We start from the raw sequence: 14,543 nt of genomic DNA on the forward strand, positions 1-14,543 counted from the left end.
TTACCAATTTATCCCTTGGTATATACCAAACGGCCCCTAGCTCACTCCCAGAGTCATTCGTAATTGTCCCAGTACGATTCCTCTTTCTTGTTGTGATCCATCCTTCGGTCATTTTGCTATTACCTGACTGTGCCAACCCAAAGCTTATCGATTTCCTCATTTCTCATGCGAGAATTTTCTTTTATCCACATATGTGCCCTGGTCATTCAACACAGCATTCATCTCTGTTTAGATATACTTCTTCACAGAGCTCATTTTAAACCATTAACACTCCACCCTTTGATTTATTTCATTTTTTTAATCACATTTACCTTTAATGGTAATATTTTATATATTTAATATTTCCCTCTCCAAATAATGGGTAATTTCCTGAAGATATTACACCTGTTTGCTATATTTCAGGTATAGAACAACTTGGCAAAAAGGTGATATGCAACTGGGCCTTCACGGTGGCAAAGCAGGTTGAATGCAGCACTGTGAAGCTGTCCACAGCCTCTGCAGCATGGGTTCGATTCCCGGGCGGCCAGGGAGCTTCCCACATGGCGCAGCAAACCTCTCCTGACTCCCCCACTGCTCCCCTCAGCAGTGTATTTCAATTCTTCTGCCTGTTCTGCTCCATTCTCTGTCTCTGGTGAATTCTCTCACCCTCCTGCACCTCTGGCTTGAACCCCAGTGCTTGTATAAATAAATAAATCTTAAAAAAAAAAGAGATTGAAAAAAAGGTGAGGGCCTCCCCGGTGGTGCAGCGGATGAGCACTGGGTTGTGAAGCTGCCTGCAGCTTCTGTAACGCCGGTTCGATACCCTGCCACCGGGTGAGGGTCCCACATGGCACACAGACCTCTCCTGCCGCCCACTGCTCCCCTCAGCAGTGTACTTCGGTCCTTCTGCCTGCTCTGCTCTCCGCTCTGACTCTGTGAATTCTCTCACCCTCCCGTGCTTCTGACTGTACCCAGTGCTTGTAAAAATAAATAAATCTTTTAAAAAAAAAAATGATATGCAAGCAATTCTTGTTAACACCATTAATTATTCATTAACTTACTAACTGTATCTGCATATACTGTAACATAAGTAAGTATGAATCCTAGCTGACCGCTTTGTAGCTCTGTGAACTTAGGAAAATAAGCAAATTCTTTACTAATAGTTATAATGACACTAATTTCATACAAAAAGTACTTATAGCCCAACTCATTTAAATGATATTGAAGGTTACTGGGTATATTTTAATTTTATATTTACTATAATTGTGCACATTTTGGTTATTTTCTTCTAGCATGTATTAATAATTTAATATTTAAAAAATTACATTCAGACACAGACCCACAGAGTCAATCTTCAACAAGGAAACAAAGACAATATAATGGAAGAGTCTTTCAATAGTTCTAGAACAAATGAATGTCCACATGCAAAAAAATATGGACACAGACTTTATACACATCATAAAAATTAAATGGATTATAAAACTAAGTGTAAAGTGCAAAACTATAAACTCATAGAACACAGGGAAAAAAACCTAAATGACCTGGAGTATTAAGATGTTAGTTACAGCACCATAAAAATAGCTAAATCCATAAAAATAGCTAAATTTTAATAATTTTTAAAATTTCTGCTCTGGGAAAGACATATAAGAGAATGAAAAAGCATACCACAGACTGAGAAAATTACATGAAATACAAAACTAATTAAAGATTGTTACCAAAAATATTCAGAGAACACTTAAGTCAAAAAGGAAGCAATCAGCCATGTTAAAAAAAAAATGAATAAAAGACCTAAATAGACACTACATTAAAGAAGACCATACAATAAAACATGCATATGAGCAGATGTTTCCCATCAGATGTCAAGGAAATGAAAATTAAAACAATGAAATACCAAAAATAAATTCATTTGAGTGCAAAGTGACCAATATCTACAACACTGATACCACCAAGTACTGGTGAGAATGTGGGAAACAGGAATTTTTTCATTGTTGGTGAGAAAAAATGAAATGGTACAGCCACTTTGGAAGACCATTTGATAGTTTCTTACAAAAACTAAACATAATCTTGTGAGCATCACAGTTTCAATCTTCTTACTGAGTTGTGTGGTAGTGACCCACAGTGATCCTCTCTCTTAGATCAACTCCTCAGTCAAAATGTCTCACATAGTTTCATGTCAGCCTGAACCTCTAGGCTATGAATGAGCAACAGACATAGGGTTCAGTGAGAACAATAGGTGAGACAGGGCTACAAGCTGGGAGTTCTCCTTGCTGTGTGAGTCTAGAGCCTTACATTGGTATGCTTATGCCCTAGTTAGTAGGAGAGTTTAGCTGTCTTGGTTTTGGACCTGGGAAGAGCTAAGGTAGATGTTTCACACATCATAGCCTCAGTCTGCAAATAGAAGCTTTTTTTTTGAAGCGACACAAGTGACCAAACCTGTCTCTCATGAGTGGTTCAGGTTCTAACTGTTCTGGGAGTCTCAGACTGAATCCAGTAATGATTACTCAGAACCCTTAATCCTACATTTCTACAGTGAAGCACTTTCTATCCTGCAAACCAACACTATAAACTTCCTTCTCCAATAAAGTACCTGGTTTTTAAGTTTCTGTTGTGGGAGTGTCCTTTGACTTAACAGCAGAGGGGCTCCTAGGCTCTCCCTCTCATGGTTTATACTACTACTGCATCACTTTAAATACAGTTTAAGTTTTTCTACTTCTTTCCACTATACCATTGCTCCTGGTATATGAGGCAGTTGTCCATTATCTCTCAGAGGTTGCTGAATTTGTTTTATTGTAAATATGTGGAGAATGTGAGCCCCACATCTTCATTCTTGCCAGACTCTTATTGTGATCTTTAGTGTCATTTTGCACAGATTTCTTCCTACCTATCACCTCTTACAGACCAAGTGCATTCACCTGAACAGGTGCAAAGGCATTACTCTATGAAATACTAAATACCTGCAGATCCTGTATAGAAAGCCTAGGATTGTACACAGTTTCTTGTAGAAGGGGTATAAAACCAACTTATTAAAAAGTAAACTCACTGGTACAGTCTATAAAAACTAAAAATGAAGAGACAAAAGAAAATTTCACAAATTCTAAGGAAAAAAAGAGAAGTCACAAATCAGTAAAAATGCAGAATATGCTGAGTAGTTAAGACAAAAATTAAACTGTGCTTGCAAAAATGATAAAAATATGAATTGTGAAAAACAGGAATACAGTATCAAGAAAACATGAGATTTTCAGAACTACAAATTATGGATCCCAAAATTAATATGACCAAATTGCAAAAATACAATAGAGTACCTTAACAGTAGACAAATATAATTGAATCAGTGAGCTTGAAAGCACAATGGTGGAGAACATACAAGTAGCAAACAGAAACAATAAATAAAAAATGAAAACATGTGAGAGCTCTTTGGAATAGCCTAAAGAGAAATAACAACCATGCTGTGGACGTCTCCTTCTCTTTTTATTCTGGGAAGGACATTGAAAATTTATTTTAAAAATAATTGCTGAGACCCAAGGCAAGAAACTATTATGCTCTGCTATGTTCACTGCAACACTAGCTACATAGTTGCAATATAGAAGTATTCTACATGCTCATCAGTAGACCACTGGATCAAGAAGATGTGTTCAGGGCCTCCCCTGGTGGCACAGCAGTTGAGTGCTGGGCTGTGAAGCTGCCCACAGCCTCTGCAGTGCCAGTTTGATCCCCGGCCCTTGGAGAGGGTCCCACATGGCGCGACAGACCTCTCCTGCCATGTCCGCTGCTCCCTTCAGCAGTGTATTTTGTCAGTCTGCCTGTTCTGTTCCCCACTCTGGCTCTGGTGAATTCTCTCACCCTCCCACTCTTCTGACTGAACCCAGTGCTTGTATAAATAAATAAAGAATCTTTTAAAAAAAATTGTTCGATCTACACTATGAAATAAGATTCAGCCACAAGAAAAAGGAAATGCAGCCATCCACAGCAAAACAGAAGGAGTTTAAGGAAATTATGTATAGGAAAGCAAGTCAAAATAATAAGGACAGATATTGATTATTTATATAGCTGATAATTCAACAAAGCAGAATACTTTTAAAACTTATGTATTCTAAAAACAAAGTGTGACTTCTGAGATTGGGAGGGAAAGGGAGAAAGAGTCAAATGGGTGTAAGAAACTGTGTTGAAGAGAAAAAAAATCTCAAAATAGAAATAATTGTAAAACTTGTAAAAGACCAAGAGAATTTTGGTTGAAAATAAAAGCAGATTAGGGTCTTGCAAACAATAAAATATCACTCAAGCTAAAAAGAACTATCAAGTGGGCCTCCCTGGTGGCACAGTGGTTGAGCGCTGGGTTGTGAAGCTGCCCACAGCCTCTGCAGCACTGGTTCGATTCCCGGCTGCTCCCCGGCCACAGGAGGAGGGTCCCGCATGGTGCGCAGACCTCTCCTGTCGCCCGCTGCTCCCCTCAGCAGTGTACTTCGGTCCTTCTGCCTGCTCTACTCCCCGCTCTGGCTCTGGTGAATTATCTCACCCTCCCGCACTTCTGACTGTACCCAGTGCTTGTATAAATAAATAAAATAAATAAAAATAAATCTTAAAAAAAATTGAAAAAAAAAAACTATCAAGTCATGAAAAACCTGAAATGTATAACAGTAAGTGAAAAAAAAAATCAAACTTAAATGGATATGTATTATAGGATTCCAACTGACAACATTCTGGAAGGGACAAAACTGGGAAGAGTTAAAAAAAAAAATCAGTGGGAAGGCAGAAATAAATAGGTAAAGTACAGAGGATTCTTAGAGCAGTTCAATTATTCTGTATGAAAATGGGGGTGATGTCATCATGCATTTGTGAAAATCCTAATACAAAATGTGGATATTAAATGATATTGATGTGTCAATGTAGGTTCATCAATTCTAATAGATCAAGCACTCTGTTCGTGATATTAATTTTACTGTGAACCTAAAACTCCTCTTTAAAATTTAAGTATCTGGAAAGAAAATTATACTTAATAAAATGATAACAGACCAAAAGAAGTCTCCTCATAAAGAAGGGTTATCTTGAAAATGATGTATGTGTTTTAGAATAATCAACAAAGACATCAAAGATACTCAGAAGGGCTGCAAAAATTAGAGTAGGCTAGAAGACTGTAGGAGGAAAAGTCCACCCACATCATCAAGAAATGCAAGACATTATCCAAAAGGTCATTGGGTGTGAGTCATTAGTGGCATATATAAAGCCAAATAGCGTAAGACGGAAAAACAAACAAACAAAACCTGACTTTTACAATGAGATTGAGGAATCTATGATGCATTTAATAATCTCAGTATATCAGAGAAAATGAATTCATAAGCTTTTAAATAGTCTTATAAAAGAAAATGAATGCACATGAAAATTAATATGTAATAAGCACATAGAATTAAATGTGACTTGGTCAATGTTTGCTGAATCTCAACTGATTTTCACTCTGGCCAGTTAGCCTCATTGAAATAATAAATTGCTGCCTGTAAAATTAGAAACCAAGGGAATCTAAAGATATTTTTGCTCTCTTTAGAGAAGGTGCAATATTTCTCAGAGGATTGGTTTAATTAAAATCTTCTGATTTTAATTTAGCTATGACCAATGGCTAATTTCCAGAAAAGTTCCTGCAGAGTGCTACACTGTGGTTTCAGAAGGCATAAGTAGTCACATTAAAGCTCTTTTGAACAAAATCATTAAGCCCTTCTTTATACACTATAGTGGTAACAAGCATCTTTTTTTTACAAAACTAATTTTATTATGCTTTAACCAAATTTTAAAAGGGACTATAGACTCCATGTAGTTTAACTCTTGCAATACAGATATTTTTCTAAATATATCTGTGACTTTCATGAGACCAACAACTATTTTTTCCTTATTCACCATTATATCCCAGTGCCTGTCCAAGAAAGAGCATGGCATATTACAGTCACTTAGATCATATTTGTTTTTTTTTTTTTTTTTTTTTTTTTTAATATTAAATTTTATTTTTATATTCCCCCATACAATTGCAAACGCCCCATTCTGACCCAATCCTTCCCCTTCCCGCCCCCCCACCCCCAACAAGTGTCTCTGGTTCATAGTTTTTGTTGATTTTGATTGTCACTTTCTTATAGTTTTTCATTTTCCTGGTCCCTTATTTAAGTTTTCTAGATTCCTGCTATGAGTGAGACCATCCGGTATTTTTCTTTTCTTTTGGCTTATTTCGCTGAGCATGATCCCTTCCAGTGCCATCCATGTTGCTGCAAATTGCATGTGTTTATCTTTTTTGAATGCTGAGTAATATTCCATGGTATATATGTACCACATCTTCTTGATCCAGTCATCTATTTTTGGGCATTTGGGTTGTTTCCAAAGCTTAGCTATTGTAAACAGTGCTGCTATAAACATAGGAGTGCAGGTGCTCTTTGGAATTGATGTTTCTGTGTCCTTTGGGTAAATACCTAGGAGTGGAATTGCTGGATCATATGGAAGCTCTATGTTTAGTAGGTCCAGAAATCTCCACACAGCTCTCCATAGTGGTTGGACCAGTTTGCACTCCCACCAACAGTGCACAAGAGTTCCTTTTTCTCCACATCCTCGCCAACATTTGTTGTTGCTAGTTTTTTTAATATGTGCCATTCTCACTGGTGTGAGATGGTATCTCATGGTAGTTTTGATTTGCATTTCCCTGATTACAAGTGATGTTGAACATTTTTTCATATGTCTGTTGGCCATTTGCATTTCCTCTTCAGAGAAGTTTCTTTTTAGCTCTTCTGCCCATTTTTGACTGGATTATTTCTTTGTTGTTGCTGAGTCTCATCAGCTCTTTGCAGATTTTTGTGATCAGTCCTTTATCATTAGTGTTGGGTGCAAAAATGTTCTCCCAGTTGGTGGGGTTTCTCTTTGTTTTTGTTATTGTCTCTTTTGCTGTGCAGAAGCTCTTTAATTTGATGTAGTCCCAGCTGTTTATCTTTCTCTTCACTATCACTGCTTGGGGTGATGTGTCTGTAAAGATGTCTTTGATGTGCAAATCCCGTAGTGTTTCGCCTATATTTCCTTCTATGTATTTTATGGTTTTCAGGTCTTATGTCTAGTTCTTTAATCCATTTTGAGTTGATTTTTGTGTATGGTGTGAGGTAGTGGTCAAGCTTCATTCTTTTGCATGTAGCGACCCAGTTTTCCCAGCACCATTTATTGAACAAACTTTCTTTGCTCCAATGCATAGTCTTTGCTCCTTTGTCAAAGATTAGTTGACCATAAATCTGTGGGTTTATTTTCTGGATTTTCTATTCGATTCCATTGGTCTGTATGTCTGTTCTTGTTCCAATACCATGCAGTTTTGATGATTATGGCTTTGTAGTATAGTTTGAAGTCTGGGAGTGTGATGCCTCCATTTCCTTCTTTTTTTTTCAGTAGAGCTTTGGCTATTCGGGGTTTTGGTGATTCCATATGAATTTCATCAATAATTGTTCTATTTCTTTGAAGAATGCCATTGAGATTTTGATTGGAATAGCATTGAATCTGTATATTGCTTTTGTAGGATGGCCATTTAATAATGTTTATTCTTCCAATCCATGAGCAGGGGATGTCTTTCCATTTCTTTGTGTCTTCTTCTATTCTTTTAACAGTGTTTTATAGTTTTCTTTGTATAGGTCCTTTACCTCTTTTGTTAGATTTATTCCCAAATATTTGATTTTTTTTGTTTCGATAATAAAAGGGTGGTTTTTTTGATTTCTTCTTCTTCAGATTTATTGTTTGTGTATAGGAAGGCTACTGACTTTTGCGTGTTGATTTTGTATCCTGCCACTTTACTGAATTGATTGATGAGTTGAATTAGTTTTTCTGTGGAGATTTTGGGGTTCTCTATGTATATTATCATATCATCTGCAAATAGTGATAGTTTGACTTCTTCTTTTCCTATTTGGATTCCTTGGATGTCTTTCTCTTGTCTTATTGCTCTGGCTAGGACTTCCAGTATTATATTGAAAAGCAGTGGTGAGAGTGGACATCCTTGTCTTGTTCCAGATCTTAATGGAATTGCTTTCAGCTTTTCACCATTGAGAATGATACTGGCTGTTGGCTTGTCATAGATGGCCTTTATGATGTTGAGGTATGTTCCTTGTATCCCAAGAATTTCAAGGGCTTTTATCATGAAAGGGTGTTGCACTTTGTCGAAAGCTTTCTCAGCATCTATTGATATTATCATATGGTTTTTATATTTCTTTTTGTTGATGTGTTGGATAACGTTGATTGATTTTCGGATGTTAAACCATCCTTGTGCCCTGGAATGAATCCAACTTGGTCGTGGTGAATTATCTTATGGATACATTGTTGGATTCTGATAGCTAAAATTTTATTGAGGATTTTTGCATCAGTGTTCATTAGGGAGATTGGCCTATAGTTTTCCTTTTTTGTGTTGTCCTTATTCGGTTTTGGTATTAGTGTAATATTGGCTTCATAGAACGTGTTTGGTATTGTCCCTTCCTTCTCAATTTTTTGGAAGAGTTTGTGAAGGATAGGCACTAATTCGTCTCTGAATGTTTGGTAGAATTCATTTGTAAATCCATCAGGTCCTGGGCTTTTGTTTTTGGGGAGGTTTTTAATTACCATTTCAATTTCGCTGCTTGTAATGGTCTGTTTAGGTGTTCTATTTCTTCTTTATCTAGCTTTGGGTGATTGTAGAGTTGTAGGAATTTGTCCATCTCCTCTAGATTGTTGAACTTGTTTCCATATAACTGTTCATAGTAGTTACTGATTATTCTTTTGATTTCTGCTGTGTCCGTTGTGATTTCTCCTCTCATTTATGATCTGTGTATTTTGTGCTTTCTCCCTTTTTTCCTTTGTGAGCCTGGCTAGGGGTTTGTCTATTTTATTTATTTTTTCAAAGAACCAGCTCTTGGTTTCATTGATCTTTTGGATTGTTTTTTTAGTTTCAATTTCATTTATTTCTGCTTTGGTTTTTATTATTTCTTTTCTTCTACTGGTTCTGGGGTTTTTTTGTTGTTCTTTTTCTAGATCTTTGAGCTTCGAGATTAGGTTGTTTCTTTGAGTTCTTTCTTGTTTTTTGATGTGAGCTTCTATTGCTATATATTTTCCTCTTATTACTGCTTTTGCTGCATCCCATACATTTAGGATATTGGTGTCCTCCTTGTCATTCAATTCAAAGAATTTTTAATTTCTTCTTTGATCTCCTCGTTAGTCCAGTGGTCTTCCAGTAGTGTGGCTTTTAATCTCCATGAGGTAGGATAGTTCCTTGCCTTCTTTTTATGATTTATTTCTAGTTTGATGCCTTCGTGGTCAGAAAAGATGGTTGTATGATTTCAATCTTGGTGTATCTGTTGATGTTTGTCTTGTGCCCCAGTATGTGATCGATCCTGGAGAATGATCCATGTGCGCTTGAGAAAAATGTGTACTCCGTTTTTTTTGGGTTTAGTGTTCTATAGATGTCTGTTAAGCCCAAATGCTCTAGGTCCTTATTTAGAGCTTTAGTTTCTTTACTTATTTTTGTCTTGTTGATCTATCCATTGTTGATAGTGGTGTGTTGAAGTCTCCCACTACATATGTGTTTTCTCTGATGTCTGTTTCAGAGAGGACAACAGTTGTCTGATATATTTTGGTGCTCTTTCGTTTGGTGAGTATATGTTAATGAGTGTTATTTCTTCTTGAAGTATTGTCCCCTTAATCATAATGTAGTGACCATTGGGGTCTCTTTTTATTTTTTTGAGTTTGAAGTCTGTTTTATCTGATATAAGTATAGCTGTTCCTGCTTTCTTTTTTGGCCCATTTGCTTGTAGGATTGTTTTCCATCCTTTGACTTTGAGCCTATTTTTATCTTTTGTAGCTAAATGTGTTTCCTGGAGACAGCAAAAGGTTGGGTTTTGTTTCTTAATCCAGGCTGCAACTCTGTGTCTTTTTATTGAAGAGTTTAGTCCATTTACATTTAGAGTTAATATTGATATGTTAGCATCTGTATTTGCCATTATGTTTGTCTTTCCTTTGATTTATTTATTTATTCTTTTTAATAACTTTTTTTTTGGTCTTCTTTCGTTGTTATTCGTCCCTCTGAGGTTCTGACTTTAGGATTCCTTGTAGTATTTTTTGGAGTGGGGGTTTAGTCGCAATGAAATTCCGGAGTTTCTCTTTGTCTGGGAAGTCCATATTCTTTCTTCATGGAGGAAAGAGAGCTTTGCGGGATAGAGTATTCTTGGTTGGCATCTGTTTTCTTGGAGTCTGTTGACTATGTCCCTCCACTCTCTCCTTGCCCGTAGTGTTTCTTCAGAGAAGTCTGATGTCAGCCTGATTGGTTTTCCTTTGAATGTTATCTGTTTCTTCCCTCTTGTCAGCTTCATTATTTTTTCCTTGTCCTGGATTCTTGGGAGCTTTACTATTATGTGTCTTGCTGTGTTTTTCCTTTTGTCGTGGAAGTTTGGTGTTCTTCTTGCTTCTTGTATATCAATTTTCAGCTCCTTCTTCTCATTTGGGAAGTTCTCTTCAATTATATCCATGAATATTTTCTCTGTTCCTACATCTCTCTCCTCTCCTTCTGGAATTCCTATAACTCTTATATTTCCTTTCCTCATGGAGTCAGATAGTTCCCGAAGTCTTTCTTCATTCTTTTTCCTTCGTACTTCTCTTTCCTTTTCTGTTTTGGTTCTTTTTATTTCTGTGTCTTCAAGATTACTTATTCGTTCTTCCATTTCATCTATTCTGCTTTCATTGCTTTTCCCAGAGTTCTTTAGTTCCTCCATTAATTCTTTGATCTCCTGCATTTCTCTTACTTCCCTCTTTAGGGACTCAATTTCCTTCTTCTCATCTATCACTTTTTTAATCATGGCAATTTTAAATTCTCTTTCTGGAAGGCTCAGAAGTTCTTCCAAGTTGCTGTCGTTGCAATCTGGGGAGTGGTTTTCTTTTTGTGGTGTGCTTCTTTCCTGAGGAGTTTTTAGGTTGCGTGTGGTTCTTCTACTCCCTACTGTCTGTTTTCTAATTTGTCGTATGCGTTGGGACACTGTGTTGCTCGGACTGACTGACATCTTGGGTGAACTTCTCCGCTCCCCTCTGGCTCTTCCAGGAGCCATCTCTGTCTTCTGGGGGAGCTTTCTGCTGGTTTTAGGCAGTTTTTACTGAAGAAATGTCCCTGTTCTCAAATGGCGAAGCGGGGTGCAGTCCCTGCGCCTCCGGTTTCAGGCACACTCTTCTGCGCCCCCGGTCTGCCCCGGACGTGGGTGCCTGCTCCCTCTGTGGGCTCAGACTGCTGGTCGGAAGGGGCCTGGCGTGGAATAACTTCCCGGCTGGCCACTGCAGAAGCCTTCTGCCCTTTTCAAGCAGTCTTAAGAAATTTCCTGTTCTATGGGTGTTAGTGACTTTTTTTTTCCTGGTCACTAGGTGGCGCCAGAGATCTCTCCTATTGTCCTTGGGGGGCTGTTTTTCGTCCCCCCCACCCCGTGGGACAGGGAACAGAGCGGGAATGGTAGGGTACACCTCAACAGCTTTGGGGTGCTGTGTCTGCCTTGTGCCCCACCGTCGTGGAGAACCCACGCCCCGAATTTTCGTGCCCCGGGTCTCAGTTCAAAGCCCTCAGTTCCAGGACGCGGGCTGTAGCCCAGTTCAGTGGCGCGGGAATGGCGCCTTTTGCACTGCTCCCGTGCCTGGGCGCCTGGTTCCTGCTCACTCAGGGAGGGACCTTCACCTCAGTGAGGACCTCCGCGCGTCTCCCCGCAAGCCTAGGTCGTCTCCCCGCAAGCCTAGGTCGCAGGCGCGGGTACCTGGGCAGCCGCGATTCCGGTCTGCACTTGCTTTTCAAGCTCCCCGAGCGCGCCGCGTTTCCGCGCCAGCTTACCGGCAGCCAGGGCTGTGTGCGCGTCTCCCGGGGTCTTTGTTCTTCTCTAATGGCGCCCGGAGCCGTTCGCTCACCGCCGCGGCGGATCCTGCAGGGTTCGCCTCAGCTCCCGTTCACGGGATGTGGTGGCTGCAATAGTTCCTTTCCACTCACAGTCCCGCTTGCTGCGTCGTTTGTTCTTGTTGGTTGTTTTGGTTTGTTGTTTTTCTCCCTCTCTGCCGTCGGAGAGTGCTGCCTCTGTGGGCGGGGGAGGGGAGCAGGGTTCTGCGCTTCCCTCCCTTCTAGTCCTCTTTTATGGCCACTTTCTTCTTCGGGTAGTTTGCTGGAGTCACCCGTTTATCTTCCGTGTCCCGGTTCTCACTGGGACCTGCCGCTTTTCCTCCCTATTAACTTTTTTTAATGGGAGATCTTACTCGCAGCGTCTCCTCGCCGCCATGTTGCTCCGCCCCCCTTAGATCATATTTGTTAACTGAATAGTGATGCTCTTTCATTCAAGTTGGATTCACAATTGGATACCCCTATACTCTACTACCTTGAAAGTATATTTAGATGCACTCAGTTCATGTTAGTTCCTGACACTTTTTTGGACATACTCTGGAGCATATTCATAGATTCTTTGTGACGATTCACAGAGAATCATCAGGTAGATAAATCTTGCTTTCCCACCTGGTCTGCTCACCACTGTTAAAGGAGAGGAAATTAAGCAGGTGACAAGCCCACTCCCTGTTGAACCAGCCGGTATATTATCACTTGAACACTAAATCTCCTGCCTCTCCCAATCTCCAAATATTGCCAATATTGTACATTGTAATATATCAAACTCCATTAACATTTTAATCATCTAGTGAATGATAACTGTATCAATTTCTAAGCTTTTCTACAACACATTTCTTTTCATACATGAGATGTTAATATGCCCTATCCTTTCTTATTTCTTCTGCTTTGCCAAAAATAAGCAAGTTTATATTGTCAGCACATATTCCAGATTTCTTCCCATTTGTTTTAATGTATCACATTGAAAGCCAAAATAGATGTTCCTAAATTCATAATCCCCTAAGGATCTTTGTTCTTGACAGTACTCTGATACAGTCACAATTTGCCACTCAATCTCATTTATTTTCTCTAAAAGTTGTTCTAAATGGCTATAATATTAAAGTTTCTTCAATAGATTTTGTCTAAATAAATCACTGAAAACTACATGGGTTTTCACTGCCAGCTGACCACCTCCTGAGAAAAAGCAAGTACTCTGAGGACGGACTCCATTCTCCATTCATATTCCAACAGGCTGAGAAAGATCCATGCTTAAAATTCAAAGACCAAATTAGAAGTACTTTTTTTTTTCAAATCCCAGAGGTTGGTGTATTGGCTTGCTTTCATTTGTGATTTTTTTTGGTATATTTTCTGCATATACTCCTCCTTGTGAAATGCCATTAAAAATTAAAAATATTTTTGTCAAGCATTTACTTAATTTCCTGAAATATGAGAAACACTAGCAAACATCAACAAATAGCTATGCAAAACTGAAACAATGATAATTTTCTCTGCATTATGTCTACAATTTTAATAACATGTGGGGGGAAAAGACAGGATAGGGAATTGAGAGTTAGAATTTAGTGACTGAAATGCAAATTAATGGCTATTAATGGTAATAAAGAAATGCATTATGAATTAAATGAATAAACCAGTGAACATATGGCCTTTAAGACTTTGGTCAGTCATTTCTTTACATACCTTACTTTTTTTTAATAACATCATTCACCAGTCAATGAAATACAGTAGAAATAAAACACAAATAAATGTGTTTGTTTCATTTTGTCTATGATGGCCACACTACTAAAAACAAAACATGTTTCCTGTGTAACCTACCACTCTAAACATTCTTCCTCTGTTGTGTCCTTTGATGCTTCATGTTCAAAACTGGGGAGGTGTATTAAGAATGCCAACAACCATAATGGAAAAGCAGCATTGACCATTTTAAAAGTTAAAAGTAGAAATGCAGCAAATGAAGTCAAACTTCCTGCCTTTATTTCCACTATGAATAATATTAAACTACTAGAACCCATTTAAAAAAAAAGAGACCTCTCTTGGCGTCTTAATTAATTGAGTATTGTCTAGCAGTTCTTTTCATAAGGCTTTTGAAAAATGTTCCCTCTGGTAACTTAAAATCCATTTTGATAATTAGCATTTAGTTGTATTCTTGAAATGAAGTCAGCTTTTTTGTCTGCCAACACTAATTTTCAACTCAGCAGCTAAAAAATAGGTCCTACGTGTTAAAACCAGCAGGTTTGATGTCAAGTTGTAATAACTTATGGAAATTCTGTCATTATTTTACCCATGGAAAATTAATTTAATTTCTTATAAATTTGATATTTATTTATATATGCCTACAAAATTCTATTTGTGTTCACTTATCACAAAAATACAGATCTTATACTTAAATAGATGGAAGATTATCAATTAGAAATAATTGTTTGAAATATAAAGACAATACTTTCTGAATCATTTTTCTAGTACAATGAATAAAAAGGTACAAATTTCCTTCAAAAATGCCAGGCTATCTTTAATTGAATATGCACTATTCCTTGATAAAACCTCTATCTTAAAAGGTTCAAATGCATATATTTCAGCCTTTTATTGCCATGATAATTATATCAGTTGTGAGGATCAAAGCAAGATTTTAAAAAATTAAGCATTCATCCTATAAGAATGGACTCAAATTCAGAAAACCTGCTAAGTTAGGAAT

This window comes from Talpa occidentalis, unplaced genomic scaffold (assembly GCF_014898055.3).
Source record: "Talpa occidentalis isolate TD23 unplaced genomic scaffold, MPIMG_talOcc4v2.1 talOcc4.11, whole genome shotgun sequence".
Taxonomy (NCBI): domain Eukaryota; kingdom Metazoa; phylum Chordata; class Mammalia; order Eulipotyphla; family Talpidae; genus Talpa; species Talpa occidentalis.